The sequence below is a fragment of the Tachypleus tridentatus genome, chromosome 13 (assembly GCF_004210375.1).
Source record: "Tachypleus tridentatus isolate NWPU-2018 chromosome 13, ASM421037v1, whole genome shotgun sequence".
In the NCBI taxonomy this organism is placed as follows: Eukaryota; Metazoa; Arthropoda; class Merostomata; order Xiphosura; family Limulidae; genus Tachypleus; species Tachypleus tridentatus.
Window position 1 is genome coordinate 84,304,200 of NC_134837.1, and position 16,310 is coordinate 84,320,509.

Here is a 16,310-nt window from a genome sequence, read left to right on the forward strand (position 1 = left end):
AATGATTGTTTTTTATTACCCGCAACGCCTCATAAAACGGTTTTCAGTTGTTGTTTTTTTCAAGTACAAACTTTTAGCTCATAGCTTCATTATCTATTGACCGATTTGAGATCTAATTAAAGTTTTTAACTCAGGAGACCATGCTATTTCGATTGATGTATTTAAACACGCCCAAAACCTCATAGGTTAGTTTATTCTAATCATACTTAAAATAATTTCAATTTGAGGGTAGGCTAGTAGAGATCCTGATAAGTAATAAAAGTTTCACCCCACCTTTGGTATTGCTTATGCATAAAAATATATTTAATAAGAAAAAAGGTGTCATAGATTATTTTCCTACATTTCTGCTTAAACTAATTTCAAGTGCCACGGCTAATGAGGATTACCTCTTATTTTTAACTTTGTGTCATTGGATCTTTTTTCAACTTATTATGTAAATTTTCTATAAGTATAGATAGAATATTTTTTATTCTTCGCCGAAAATATTTGTTGTTGTTGTTTTTAAGCTACGTAAAATCGTCATGTGTCAAGGAAGTGTAATCCATTAGGTGCTCATCAGGCAGTGGAAAAAAAAAACAATAACTTTTAAAAGTGTTATTTCAACCTATCAATTTACTCTTTCTTACCAACAAAAACTGAAAATTTAGGTTATGTTACAAAATGAAAACATTCCACCATAACATGATAACATTAAGCTTTGAAAGTATTTGGATTTGAGTTTTCAACTTGAAAATATCTCACGCTTATATGGACTGATCAGCTAGCTCAGCTAGCCCTATGATTTAGGCGTAGTCGTCCTTAAATGTGAGCTATTAACAAGAAGGAAGACGGTCAGTCAGAAGCACCCATTATCCAAAGACTTTCTCCGCTACGTTCATTATTCACCCTCAGCTGAAAGTGGTGGGCGTAGTCGGTGATATCATGTCTCGAATCTTGGACTCTTCGATTTGAAGTCCTATAGACTTAACCATTAGGCTTCGGCCAATTCTGATTATTAACATGTTTTTGTTAAAGGCGCCAACATATTCCGCGATCGTGGTCTACATTAATCAGAATTCAATATCGTGTTCAATAAGCCACAGGTTTTTTTAATTGTGAAGTAACGTGTTACGTGACAATTGCCGTATTTGGGTAGTCTTAATCATTTTATAACGTGTAACGAAATATTCTATCCATTCAAGTTTTGCATTATCATTGGAAACTATACACCTGGGTATTCTTAACTTATTACAGGAACTCTGAAAGATTTTAAACTAAACGGTTGGCGATGTCACGTTCTCAAGGCAAAACAATTAGAATGTACTATTTAGATAAAAAGTGACAATGATTACGTCCCAATGCGAAGTTATTTATGAGTTTCTAAAATGGCTTCAAACAGAGATTGAATTTGATTTCAATAAAAAATATCACTTTATGAATTAAAAACAAAAACATCAATAAGGAAGAAGACCTGTTATAATAATATGTATACATATTATTGTATTAAGTCTTGTTTTAACTGTAATTGAATATCTTTGATCTGTTCATTACTTACATTACTACCCTCTGTGGGATTATAAAGTTGAAATCGTGGTTTCGATACTCGCATTGCAGCATGGCATGACCAAGTGGTTAAGGTGCTCGACTCTTCTCGGAAGGTCGCGAAATTGAATCCCCATCACACCAATTATGCTCGCTCTTTCAGCCGTGGGGGCGTTATAAAGTGACGATTACTCCCACTATTCGTTGATAAAAGAGTAGCCCAAGAGTTGACAGTGGATGGTGATGGCTAGATGCCTTCCCTCTAGTCTTACACTGTTAAATTAGGGACGACTAGCGCATGTAGCCCTCGAATAGCTTTGCGCGAAATTAAAAACAAACCAAACCAAATACTCGTGCTGCAAAAAATAGCTAGCCCATTGTGTAACTTTGTGCTTAACCATAAACAAACAATTTATTATTCTGTGGATTTCAATAAACAATACATGTATATATATACTTCAAACAAAGGCTCTGCTTTTATGTTTGAAACGTTTACTCTATCGCATTTCAATGTTCATGTTCGAAGGCCAGTTGAAAATGTGTTTATAATTATTTTTTTTTTACGCTGTCAGTGTCGATGAACCACAGGCAAAACAACGTAAACCATTTTCTGGCTTTGATATATTTTAAACAAAAAATATTGAACAGTAATAATAAACACAAAATAGGCTTAACACATGTTAGCGTTTTTCTTACAGCTAGAAATGGTATGTCTATTGACACAAACGGAAAGGAACATGAATCAATTTTATATCTCTGCAGTAAAAGGGTAACAAGTGTTCATGTCTGTAATGATTGATTATTTGGCTACATGAATGCAATAGCAACACAGTTGTGATGTTTTTTTGTATTTTTTATCATTAACCAACGTGTGATTTTTATTTTAAATTAGGTCGTCTCTCTCTCTTTTTATAGCTGCTCGCCCTTTCAACTGTGAGGGCATTTTAAAGTGACTGTCAATTCCACTATTCGTTGGTAAAAAAGTAGTCCAAGAGTTGGCGGTGGGTAGTGATTAAAAGTTGTCTCCCTTCTAGTCTTACACTGCTAAATTAGGCACAGCTAGCGCATCTAGTCCTCATGTATCTTTGCGAAACATTCAAAGCAAAACAGACTTTTTTCATAACAATTGATTCGTTCACTTTTTGTAGGAGTCTAAATATGTGATATGAACATATAAGAGCTCACCAGCTGAGAACGAGTGAAAATTGTCAGGTCTTATCTGTCCAGCTAGTTCGAATATAAGGATTGCCACTAAAACTAACTTTTAATTCCTAACACAACTACTTCTAGCGAGAGAATGGCTTGTCTGTCAAAGTCTCTCTAAATTCCAAATGCTAAATGTTCTGTTGGAGGTTGGAGAAGTTTGTCTCGCTGAAATGGCATTAAAAATAAATTTGTTGGTGTTACGAAACAGAAGCGACACTTGGAATTTTAACGTTTGCCCAGTGTTGATCTTCTACGTGCTGTGCACTACAACACTTGAAAGGCGAATATATTAAGTGTATACACAATGAGAAGAAAGGAGGAAAAGCTATTATTTCCACGCTTCATTTGGCGGGTACTCACGTCGGATGCTGGTAGTGGGGCACTGTAATTATACTAGTTGTGAACCAGTTATTAATCGAGTTGAGAAAAGTACCTGATAACGGGAAAATGTTGTCAAACTATTGTAAGTTTGCATTAAAATGTTAATATGTTTTTTTTCGTTACCCATTCCAACCATTTTCAAACTGTATTAATCTCAAAGTGGATTCCTCGTTACCAAATAATTTTGTCCCAGAATTGTCTTACAAAGAATTACACAAGGGTTATCAGCATATGATCGTCCTTTATTTTGAACTCATAAAGTAGAGAAAAGCAGCTAGTTAAAGCATCCACCGTCAACTCTTAAGTTACTTTTGTCTCCTTTGAAAGTGTAGAGCTCGTTCTTTGTGGCAACAGCTGGAGAACCATGAATCCTTGAATTCACAGTTCGGGCACTCTAGCAACGTCCCCCATCCAGCTCTTAAGAAGAGCAAAAGTCTTACTGAATAATTATTAAAAATAGTAAAAGCTGCATATTCATTATGTTTATCCAATATTCTTGCCATGTTTTGTTTCCTAGCCTTCTGTTTAGTTTTATGTATTTGAGGCACAAATATGGAAATACATACATATAAAGTCTTGATTCGTTCGTAATGTTACAGCTATAATAAAGCATAACTGAACTTCTGATGATCGAATATTAACAGTTTTAATGTCTGCTAATAGCCTCTACGATTATCTCGGTTTAATCCTTAAAACAGTAGTTATCATTTTTTATTTTTTATACATTTATTATTTTAAATATATTTTATTAGATACTAATTCCCAAGTAGATGGTATTCTATGTTTGGCCAGTCAGTCTTCTGCCATTTCCAGAAAGGTCCTATACTATTTCCATGATTGTTGTACCCAATCTGAAACTTTTAGATAGTGCATTATCACTTGCCTGGAGTCTTCCCCGTTACAACTTGAATCAGCCGTTTGAATGTTTTTAAGTCGACTACCTTTTTTATCAGATATTTGATGTAGAAGTTTTTTCATCTTATTATTTTAGTATTGTTTAATAGTTTCCTTCTTTGAAATAATGAGTTATTGCTGATAAATCAGCTTTTTTGATCTTTTATATCCATTATACTCCTGAGTTTTAACGTTTGTTAGTGTTTTTTAACGTGTTAACATTCACAAGCAATATTGTGAATGATGTTTTTCCTGTTCACAGAATCTTCAGGTGGTTTGTTGTGTACTAACTGCGATGGTACTGTGTTGTGGTTTTTGACTACTGTTCTTCGTAATACTGCTTACATAACTTCAGTATGTTTCCACGAAGATATCTGCTATAGAGAGATAATCCCGTGTTTCTTTTCCTGTTTATTCTCAGTGTGCATTTTTTTATCAAGTGTTTCAAGAATCCATTGTTAAGGGTTGTGTTTTTATTTCTTCTTTGCTATTTTAAAGAAGAAATAAAAACACGTAACTCTTGTGATAAAATATAAATAATAAAAAGTAACAAGTATTTTGTATCTCTTTATAACATACATTAAATACATACATTGAATATACAAAAATTAACAATTAATAATTGGATTTAGGTTACGGTTTAGCTACTAACCGAACCGAAGCCAACACCATTGTTATAAAACATCAACAATAACTATCTCAGTCCATTGTTATTCTCCCAAGTCAGCCTATGATGTATCCAATGACTTCACATTATCTTGTGTGACACACAAAAGACACCTGAAGTTTTCACTCACATGGAAACGAGCAATCATAAAAGACTTACACATTGACTTCAAATGTCTCCGAGTGTCGTTAGCAGAATGCGGTGTCGCTTTCACGCCAATAATCTATAGGAAAACTGAACAATGTGGATCATCATTCTCTCAACGTATAAAAAGAGGATCACCGTTTCAATATTCTGATTTCAAGTATTTAATACCACACCAATACTAACTTGTTCTCACTGTTCTTGAAATGTCACGAATGGTAGGGAAGTAAAGTTTCCTCTACCAAATATACGGATATAGCCTAAATAGCAGTCTTTTACCTTTCAAATCGCACGAAAGGTTAAATGACGGGCAAATGGATAATGTCTTACAACTGTAGTTTTTCATCCTTTCATTCTTTAATTGTTTGTACAGTTATTTTTCGTATATTCAACGTTTCAGATGATTATGATATTTTATTATATTTAATTTCGGTTACAAGTTGTGTTTCTATTTCGTACCGTTACCACAGTTGACTTTTGATGACATGATTTTCTTGGTACAAATCTGAGTTTTATGAATGTTTTTTTAAACACTGTAAAAACTGGCGTTGTCTTCTACTTAGTTTTCTCTCATACTTAATGTAATTCAAGTGTTAGCTTCAAGTAAGGTATGCTTACGAAATTTTCACAAGGAGTTTAATCATAAATGTGGTTTTCCCTTAAAACATTTTACTCAATGTGAGCCATTTTCTTACAAGATTATATTTAAAGCTAAATGCTATTAAATCAATTTTATTGTGAACCTAACCACAACTAGATATGGTTAAAAAGGAATATAATCCAACATTCTGAAAATGGTTCGCACCAAACATGCTCACCCTTTCAGCCGTGGGGCATTATAATGTGATGGTCATTCCCACCATTTGTTGGTACAAGAGTAGCCCAAGAGTTGGCGGTGGGTGGTGATGACTAGCTGCCTTCTCTCTAGTCCTACACTGCTAAATTAGGGACAGCTAGCGCAGATAGCCCTTGTGTAGTTTTGCGCAAAATTCAAAGCAAACAAACAAACAAACAAATCTTAGAATTACAATTAAGAAAATGTTTGCTAAAGAGAATACTTGTTATTAGATTTCTATGTGCATATTACAGTGATAAGGAATAGTACAAATACAAGCTATTTGTAGTACCATTCTGTAATACGATAAGTTTCATTATTAGACCATGGGAAAAGGAAACCCAGGTTAATTCCACAAAATGGTCCATTGGTGCTGAATGGTTGAAAGGAGCGTAAGTTTGTCCCACAGGAAGTAGCATTCTGTATTCATTGGGCCAGAGTAATGGTTATTGTATACTTAAGGTAATTGGTATACGTAAAACTTTAATCCAACAAATTAAGGAAAACCTTCCAGCAAAACTTTAATCTCGTGTGTGTAAGAAAGATAGAGAGTAAGGTGTTTTGTTTGTTTAGAATAAACACAAAGCTACACGTTGGATTATCTGTGCTCTCCCTCCACGGGTAACGAAACCCGGTTCTTAGCATTGCGAGTGCGCGGACATGTCGCTGTGCCACTGCGTTGCGGAGGTAATAGGATAGGATTGTAAATTATTAAGTCACTGTAAAAAGTCACTGAAATTAGGGATTTCACCATTGCCAGGAAAACATGACAATCCTTTGTATTTGAAGCTGGCTATAGCTTCATATAGAGAATTTGACTGCTGAAAATAGTTTTTTACAATTTCATCCAATTGTTGAATTTGAAGTAGAATTTGGTAGTTAATTTGTTGCTAGTAACAGGTGTTGTAGAATATTTTTGTTTTCTTTGTGTCGTTTTAAAAAGCTCTAATTACCTTTTAAAGTGATCAGTTATGATGACAAAGGCCAGCCTAATTTAATGTTTTGTTTGGTAGTGAGTGGTTCTACGCCTCCTGTTCCTTGCAGCTTTGGTTCCATGAGCTGATTATCAGAATCATATAACATCTCTATAAATGTACGAAATCGTTTCTGGAAAACAATTGTAAGCCCTTTTTAACTCTCCTTGATGTGAGATAAATGTTTCAGTTAGTCCTTTTTCATCTTCAATACTAATAATGTGATATTACAAACACATTTTGAGGATCCACATAAGTTAAGATGGCTGACGTTTCAACATTTTCCAGTCTTTTTGGATATGGTTAGTATTTTTCATTACGTACTGTTTTGGGAAGATACAAACAGAATTAGTCTTATTTTTATTCAACAACAGAGGTCGCTTAACTCGTCTGAATGGAAATTCTGTTGGGTAATACGATACTTTTCGAGCTAGTGTAACGTAATGACGGCCCCAGGCCCACAGGTTGTATCCTAGTCTCTATGTAAATCGTGTATGAGTCATAATTGTAGAAAACTCTCTTTCATTATTTAGTCTTGGGGCTGACCTAAATATTCGTGTTGTTATTTTTTTATAATTGTATTTCGTCATTCTCTGTGGAAGGTCAGCCACGGCGCAAGTTGTTTAAAATAGCCTTCACTTCGGAGACAATACGAGCGGTTCCAGTTGCTCGACCTGGCAATCTGCCTATACAAAAATAACTGTCTGTTTGTATGTTTGCCGCACAAGCAGAGACCTTGCTTTCTTTCCTTTTTATTTTTCTTATGCTCGAATAACTATAATCTTGTGGTGTTATATAGTTTAGATGCAATTAGTCAAATACGAGACAGACTCCTTATTTCATCACGTATGATATTTGTTGATACATTTCCTGTTTGTTACTAAACATGCTAGTGAAGTTTGTTTTGAGGAAATTCCAACACATACTCGCAAAATTTGTTGTAATTTTCATGACAGTTTTTGAATAGTGGTGTTATCCTTGCTTCATTTACCCACCAGGCTTTTCTTAGGATTCAACATGCCCGGACTGTGAAACCAAAGGTTTATGGTTTGCGTCCAATTGCCGTGAGAACGTTAATGCTAAAACAGTATTGTATTCCTAAATTTTGTTTTAATTATCTATATAAACAATATTATTTATAAATCCTTTTGTACCCGTGCTGCGAGTATATTGGAAAATCAAAATACTCTTTTAATAGCACTTTGTTGCAAATAGAATTAAAAGAGGTTATTAGACCTAATACTTGTAATAATCATTACACTAAATTGCAGATAAAATAAATTATTTGCTGTTGTGGCTAAGCCTAGTTCTGGGGTGTTGAAATTGAGCGAAAAGCGTAACGATTAGTGGCTTGTGCTAAATAAAAGACTAGTCTGAAATCCAATATTGAGTTGGAATCAGAAATGGACTACTTTAGCCGTTCGATGAAAAATGTCTACAAGTTAGTGTGATTTTTTGTCATAAATATGAAGCCCATTATTTAATGAAATTTCGTTCTTAACACGTGGGATTTAACGTTATAAAAACTTTTCGAATTATCAATTTGTTTAACTTTGTATGTATTTTAATTTCATTTGTGCCATTATAGTTTGTTTTGTTTTGGAATTTGCGCAAAGCTACACAAGGGATATCTAGCCATCCCTAATTTAGCAGTGTAAGACTAGAGACAAGACAGCTAGTCATCACCACCCACCGCCAACTCTTGGGCTACTCTTTTACCAACGAATAGTGGGATTGACCGTACATTATAACGCCCCAACGGTTGAAAGGGCGAGCATGTTAGATTACGAGTCGAGCGCCGTAATTACCTGGCCATGCCGTGCCTTTATGTGTTGATAAGTTCCAATAAAATAATCATAAATGTTAAAAGTTACTAGGCGCATTTAAGTCCTTTCTATAAATGTGTAATATTGCGTTAAGCCTATATATACACAAAAAGGTGGTCTGAAGCGTGTCAAACTATACATTGTAAGACAGAGAATATTTGAAGATTGGATGAAATGTGACGCATACTCTGATTTACAGTGTAGAGTCGTTCTCAAATAACTTGGGCCGAAACTGTGGAACTGAGGACTTATGGTTCTTGACCCGTCACTGCATAAACCCCAACAGTCACATTCTGCACTTGAGGCCGCAAGTATATAATATAAAATAGTGGACAAATCTCATTATTCGACTGCAGTTGCCCAGAAGTTGGCGGTGGATGCTGTTGTCTAGCTGCCTTCCTTGCAGTTTATCATTTCAGAATTTGGGATAAATATGTCCAGATAGCCATTTGTGCAAAATATTTTAAACGACACCAACAACGTTTTTCATCGATATACTGTCGACTGAAAAAGATTTTTCTGACGATTTCATGGAAGATTCCTTTTCTACTTAGGATGGCATCAGATATCTTGTCAGTATTAGATACTTAATTCTCGGAATTTCTGAAGATGTGTCTCATAAAGGCGTTAGTGTTCCGTAAATCAAGTTCATGTCAGTTTAAGTGTCAGTGAGATTTATTGTACAGAGTAAAAAAAAAAAAACTCTTATTTTATATTTCTCTAAAGCTTGATAAATCGTAAGACCGCGAAGAATCGTGATGAGTCATGAAGTACTGTATTTAAAATACTGAATCACTGATAAACCTTAGATCTGGGAGATCATTCATTATTTTTGAAACAGCATCATTTTGATTATTTTGTAGTATCGAACGGATTCGAGGTTGGTTTGTCAGCTACAAAATCCACAGTTTTACCAGGGTCAACTTGGGACCCTATTTTGTTGTTTAGCAAAGACAATGATTTTATCTTTAGTTTCAACCTACTAATAAGACTGATTGACCAGTGTTGACGTATAACCAACTGTTGAAGTAATTCAAAAGTGTCAAGTTTTTGTTTGTTTGGGAATTTCGCAGAAAGCTACTCGAGGGCTATCTGTGCTAGCCGTCCCTAATTTAGCAGTGTAAGACTAGAGGGAAGGCAGCTAGTCATCACCACCCACCGCCAACTCTTGGGCTACTCTTTTACCAACGAATAGTGGGATTGACCGTCACATTATACACCCCCACGGCTGGGAGGGTGAGCATGTTTAACGCGACGCGGGCGCGAACACGCGATCCTCGGATTACGAGTCGCACGCCTTACGCGCTAGGCCATGCCGGGCCCCCAAAAGTGTCAAGAAATACCATAGTATCAGCTATTCATTATAAATGTACTTATGTTTCCTTTTTAACCTTCAGAAGAGGGCCCAGTATGGCCAAGCGTGTTGAGGCGTTCGACTCGTAATCCGATGGTCGCGGATTCGATGGTCGCACCAAAACATGCTCGCCCTTTCAGCCGTGGGGGGTTATAATGTGACGGTCAATTCCACTATTCGTTGGTAAAAGAGTAGCCCAAGAGTTGGCGGTGGGTGATGATGACTAGCTGCCTTCCCCCTAGTCTTACACTGCTAAATTAGGGACAGCTAGCGCAGATAGCCCTCGAGTAGCTTTGCGCGAAATTCAAAAACAACAAAAACAACCTTCAGAATTCAAAGAAAACAAATTAGCGTACTATTAATAATTTAAAAACTATTTGAGAAAATAAATTATTTGTGTCTTTAAAAACAGAACCTGTGAATGTTCTAAACGACACACCGAGACCATCCAGAGAATAATCACTTTAATCCACAAAATGATGGCTACAATTTCAAATGAGAATTCTCCAACCCTCCCCCCCAAAATCATTATTATAAAATTAGGAGTATTTTATTCTATTTTATAAAAAATACTAAATAACGAACAAAGGTTTCAAGTTCATGAAGGCCCACAAGTCTCTTAATCAACAACTGTTTTCACGAGAAAAATAGTTAACGAAATAGGAATCTCAGTAGCTCTGTTCAGCTATATAAAATTCATATATATGCAAAGACGGCTCGTTTGGGTTGGGAAAATATTTTTACGTAGAAGAGCGAACAACGTTTCGACCTTCTTCGGTCATCGTCAGGTTCACAGGCTTTGTGAACGTTGTTCGCTCTTCTACGTAAAATATTTTCTCAAACCAAACGAGCCGTTTTTGCATATATATTTCTCTACAAGTGGGTTTTATCGACATCACTGATTATATAAAATTCAACTCCAATAAACTTTTTGTGCCTTTCGCATACGTAAATACTGTCGGATTTTGGATGCCGACTCATTTTGGAGGTTTTATGGAAATTTGTTCAGAATTTACAGACTAAGATTATCCACGAAGACATTCGCAAACATCTATTAGAATAAAAACAGACAGCATTTATTAATTAATTATCCTTAACCACGGTCACCAAATCAAACCTAATCAACGATGGATAAAGTAGTTCCAAGACCAGCATGAGGTTCGGTCATTGCTGTTATAAAGTGTGGTTAAGTCTCAGTATGTATACACTTGTTTGTCTTTGAATTTCGCACATAGCTACACGAGGGCTATCTGCTCTAGCTGTCCATAATTTAGCAGTGTAAGACTAGAGGGAAGACAACTAGTCATCACCACCCGCCTCCAACTCTTGGGCTACTCTTTTATCAACGAGCAGTGGGATGAATCTTAATATTATAACGCTCCCACGGCTGAAAGAGTGTTTGATGAGACACACTGATTTTAACCCACGAGCCTCAGATTGCGAGTTAAGCACTAACCATCTGGTTAAGCCTATATATACACAAAGAAAGTAGTCTCAAACGTGGCAAACTATACATTGTAAGACAGAGAACATTTGAATCGGATTATGTTATATTGTTATTATGAACTATGGATAAAAATATCTTCAAAAAACAACATCAAAGTTAAAAGTAACGTAAATATTACAAAAAAGATAACACTATAGAATTTTCCATCACTATATTTGAGAATATTCCATGAGGATAGCATTTAAATTCTGATGTATTTTAATCGTACTTGAAATGAAAAAGTACCTCTGTTATATAACGGAAAGTCTGTGGACTTTGAATGTGAACATCTGGGGTTTGGTTTTTCTTGGTACTGGTGTACAGTGCGTTACTAGCCCATTATGCATCTCTACACTAAACATCGTACCGAATAAACTAAAGGAAAAAAAACCACCAACAACAACACGCATTCCGCTTATTTATCAGTTATTCTTACAATACATTATCCTTAAATAAAATGTGGAGCATAGACACGTGCCAACTGTTACTTTTGATAAAAAGTGGGTAACAAACACAGCTTAGTGTTACGTTTACCTCATTTCTCGCAAACAATTATTATGGTTGTGAGTAAGACACGACCTGAAAATACTACATACATGTATATATATACATCCATACGATGACTTATCTACCGTACGGAAACCATGGAAATAACACTACTTTTCAATACATAAACTAAACAGTTACACGAAAAATGTACGGGCTGTTAATACGGTTGATTCAAATTCTACGTATTGCGAGTTCGAATCCCTTCACCAAACATGCTCGATCTTTCTGCCACGGGCTCGTTACAATGTTTCAGTCAATTACACTTTTCGTTGGTAAAAGAGAAGCCTAAGAGTTGGCACAGTGGATGGTGTTGACTGGCTGCTTCCCCTCTTAAGAAATTACCCTTAAATTAAGGAGGGCTAGCACGGACAGTCATTGAGTAGCCTTGCGAGAAATTTCCAAACAAACAAATATATTGCAAAAAACAATTTCTAAACATAATTTTGTTTTCGAATTTCTGAGAAAACTCCTGCCGCAGAAAGACACTGATTCATCTCTAACATCAACAGCATCTACAAAGCCTGATGAATGTCCTGTTTCTCTCGAGAAGTACGTGATTGTTATTTGGAAAATTCGTATTCGTTTTCTTTTCTCTTGTAAGACAATCACGATCTAGTTTTCTGGTGTTTTTTTAATCAGTGTTTTTCCAGAAAGTGCAATTTAGCTTTAGCTAAAATCTAAAAACAATCTACAAGGATTGGTTGGTTGTAATAAATGTATATTCCCCAGAATTTTCTTTCCCCCAATGGCACAGCCGTACGTCTGTGGACTTACAAAACTAAAAACTGGGTTTCGATACCCGTGGTGGGCAAAGCACATTGTGCTTGTTCTTAACTTCAAACAAATCAAACCGATAATCTTAATTTAAATGTTATTTTTAAGAACAGTAAAAATAATTCACGTTTTCTATTAAAAACTGCTTTCGTGACTTTATTAAAGGATATTCATGAATAAGTTCGATAAAGGCAACGTAGAAGTCGGACGTATATGGGAGATATAGGACGCTGTTTTGAATAATGTAATCATTCACTTACTGTATGTACAATACGGCAGGTGTCACTGTGAGATTATATTTTTAGCAGAGTTACGATCCATACCTTTAAATCTATTTTCATCTGCCATGAGTGTCTTTCTAACGCATTGTTTAGAGTGGTCAGTTTTATGATTATTTAGATATAAAACGTCATTGAACATCAATAAACGAAAACAACTTTTAGCAACTGTGCAATTCTGAGAAGTGGACAATTTAAAACCGCTGTACGAAATGTTTGAGATAATTCAGCAACATCAACGACCTCGCAAAAAAAAGACAATCAAACTGATATAAATATAAGTCATCTTATGATATATAATTTCTTCTGGTGGTACCACTGGTTGCTCGGCGGTAAGCCTAAGTGCTTGTAATTCTAAAAATCGAGTTTCAATACTCGCTGTGGGCAAGGCGCAGATAGCCTATTGCGTAACTTTGCACTTAACAAGAAACATCCATTCGTACATCTTGTGGGTTAATGAATCAAAATTCATTGGAAACATCTGTTAAAGTGTATTGTTGGTAAATATGATTATGTCGTTTGATAAGGTTTTATGATTGATAGTTTAAATTTGCAAGTACCTTTAATCTTAAGTATCTTTCAGTGGCTGATACCATAGGACATAATGCCACAGCTAAGAACTACATAATTTAGTTAATAAAATGATATACCATTACAATTAGCTCCTTCTCACGACTGACTTAGTAGCAAGTCTGGGACTTATAACTCTAAAACCTGGATTTCAGTATCAGATTCGGACACAGCAGAGATGGCTCATTATATAGTTTTGTGCTCAGCAACAAATACTAATCATTACAGTTATATTGTACTTTAGGCTCTAAACTAATCGCACTAGATTAAAATTATGTAGTAATGTTTTGTTGACAATTTTGTGTAATTATCAATTGTATTTACTATTTGTTTTATACTGCCAACTATCATGGAGAGATTTCTGAACAAATCAATGCACAATTGGACTTTTATATAAAAGAGATGCTTTTATAATGGTACACATTACGAAAAAGGCTGTTTTTACAAATTTTTACAAATGTTTTACAAATTCTCCCTAATGAGTGTTATCACTGTAGTGATATCTGAGTCTAAAATAACATTTCATATTAAACGAATCATTAGTTTGTTCTTAGTGAGTTTCATGCGATCTCACTGAGAGCAACAATATAATTTTTTTTCAAAAAATTATCAACTAATAGTGTCGTACTGATTAACTTTAAGTTGTTGTAACATACTGTGATTAGCTTAGAGCTATGCCCTGTGGCAATGGTTCTTAACCAATGACTCATAGACCTGCCAAAAAGTAGAAACATTGGATGAATGTAGAATTATTTCTTAATAGATATACATATTAATAAAACTCTAAATAATTGGAAATTTTGTTTTTACTTTATGAATGCCTATCTACGTGTTATGAATTTTATACCTATAGGACGTCACTGTAAGGCCAGGTGGTTAAGGCACTCGACTCGTAATCTGATGGTTGTGGGTTCGAATCCCTGTCAAACTAAACATGCCCATCCTTTCATGGGGGCGTTATAATGTGACAGTTAATCTCAGGTCATCGTCCAGATCACACAAATCAGAAATGTCATTCGCGAGATTGCGAAATAAAATTATCGGAATTTGAAGAAATATGGCCCCAAGTTGTTTATATAAACACAATGTATTATAGTCAACTTTATGTGGATGATCTGTAAAACCGATAACTATAAAATTTTATTTATTCCGAAATAAGCTACCAAACCGAATTTTGATATCATTGATGTTCAAGATTTCGGACTCTGTGCATACACAGATCTAATGTGTACAATAGAACTTATGATAAAATTCCTGCTTACTTTATGAGAAAGTCAGTTCGTCCCTATTTACCAGTCTATCAATTTTTAGTTTTCACTGTGTATTATTTCGTGTTCCACTGACTGTTTTCCTGTTTCCATAGCGCTTTCCCCTACCCACAGTTCATCCGTGTTGACGTAATATCTTCTGTCTAGTTTTCAACCTATTCATTTTCTTATTCAGTTTATGAATCTTTCAATTTGTCAACCTGTTTGTTTTTTCTTCTCTCTAACATGTATACGTGTATTAATTTTTCAAACTTACTTTTATTTTGTTAACTGTGAATCTGTTTGTCATTTATTTTCTATTTTCTTTTAGTTATTCAGCCTTTTATATGTTTTCTTCTGCTGCATAATAATGACTTTTTCTCTCTTTCTTTCTGTTTATACCTATCTGCCTATCTACTATGCAGGTATATGTTACCACATAAGCAAGTGACAACATCTGTGCGAGGATGGCATGCTGCCGAGCACCAGATTCGAGCTGAGCCTATTCTGGGTTCGCTACGTCTACTGACGTCATACTCTTAACGTCTGCGTTCTTCTCTCTGTAGATATTATAAGGCAGTCTAACTATTGGGCTATGTACTTTAGGGTTATCTGCATCTCTGATTGATAAGAATTTCTAGAAATCCATTTGCAGGTTTCAACCTAGTAATAGTATTGGGATTCAGTAGTATTTTTTGTTATGTCCTTCGATCTGAAACGCATCTTCACGTTTCGTTACTTATTTTATGTGGTATACAATTACACATAGTAAAAGAGAAATATTACGTTATAACTAAGTGAATGAAAAGTTTGATGCAATACTGGATTGATTCAGTAATATGCATCTATCTACAAATGTCCTAATTAATTTTATTTATACAGGGAACCAATCGGGTTTTATAAAACTGTTGTATGTGCTAATATGTTCAGCTCTTATTTATATCTGATATTTTGAATCAGAGCAGTATTTAAAATCCAAGGTCAGAGTTCCCTAAAGTTCAGGCATAGCTAACCCTAATTTGGAACTGTTGTTCATATGAAGAGTAGGCAATCAGTAAGTAACACTCTCCGCCTGTACGACTACTCTGAACCAAATAACAGGATTGCCCCTCCCACCTGAAAATAAGAGAAGCGTGTTCACGGGCGTCGTAGCTTGATCCTTAGACACATTGATTTGCAGTAACACGACATACTACTCACTAGGCTACATCCGATAATTAAACACTCTTTTGCAATTATAAAAATTAAAATATATGTACATGAAGAAGTTTTCACTTTACAACTTAACACGATTCAAGATTCACTGTATGGTATTTCATACTTTCAATCAGCCAGGTACAGCTGGTAACTACAAATTCTTAGCTAGTTTCTGTTATGTGCAGTATGACTATTTAAGATTTTTGTTTTATTGTTCTCAAATAATCCTTTAAGAAACTATTCTTATGACACTTAGAACATATTTACTGGAAATATCCAGTTTTTGCTTTACGAGAAACAAAATGAAGTTACAATATTGTCTATGGCCCGGTGGTTAGGGAGCTCGACTCGTAATCTAAGGGTTGTGGATTCGAACCCCAGTCATACCAAACATGCTCACCCTTTTA

General features: G+C 35.1%; 1 protein-coding gene across 1 annotated transcript in view; it reads left to right on the plus strand.

Moving 5' to 3' along the window:
• The window catches only part of LOC143237329 (TWiK family of potassium channels protein 7-like), a 100,240-nt gene that overhangs the window by 11,600 nt on the left and 72,330 nt on the right, over positions 1–16,310 (plus strand). The gene's annotated exons all lie outside the window — the stretch shown is intronic.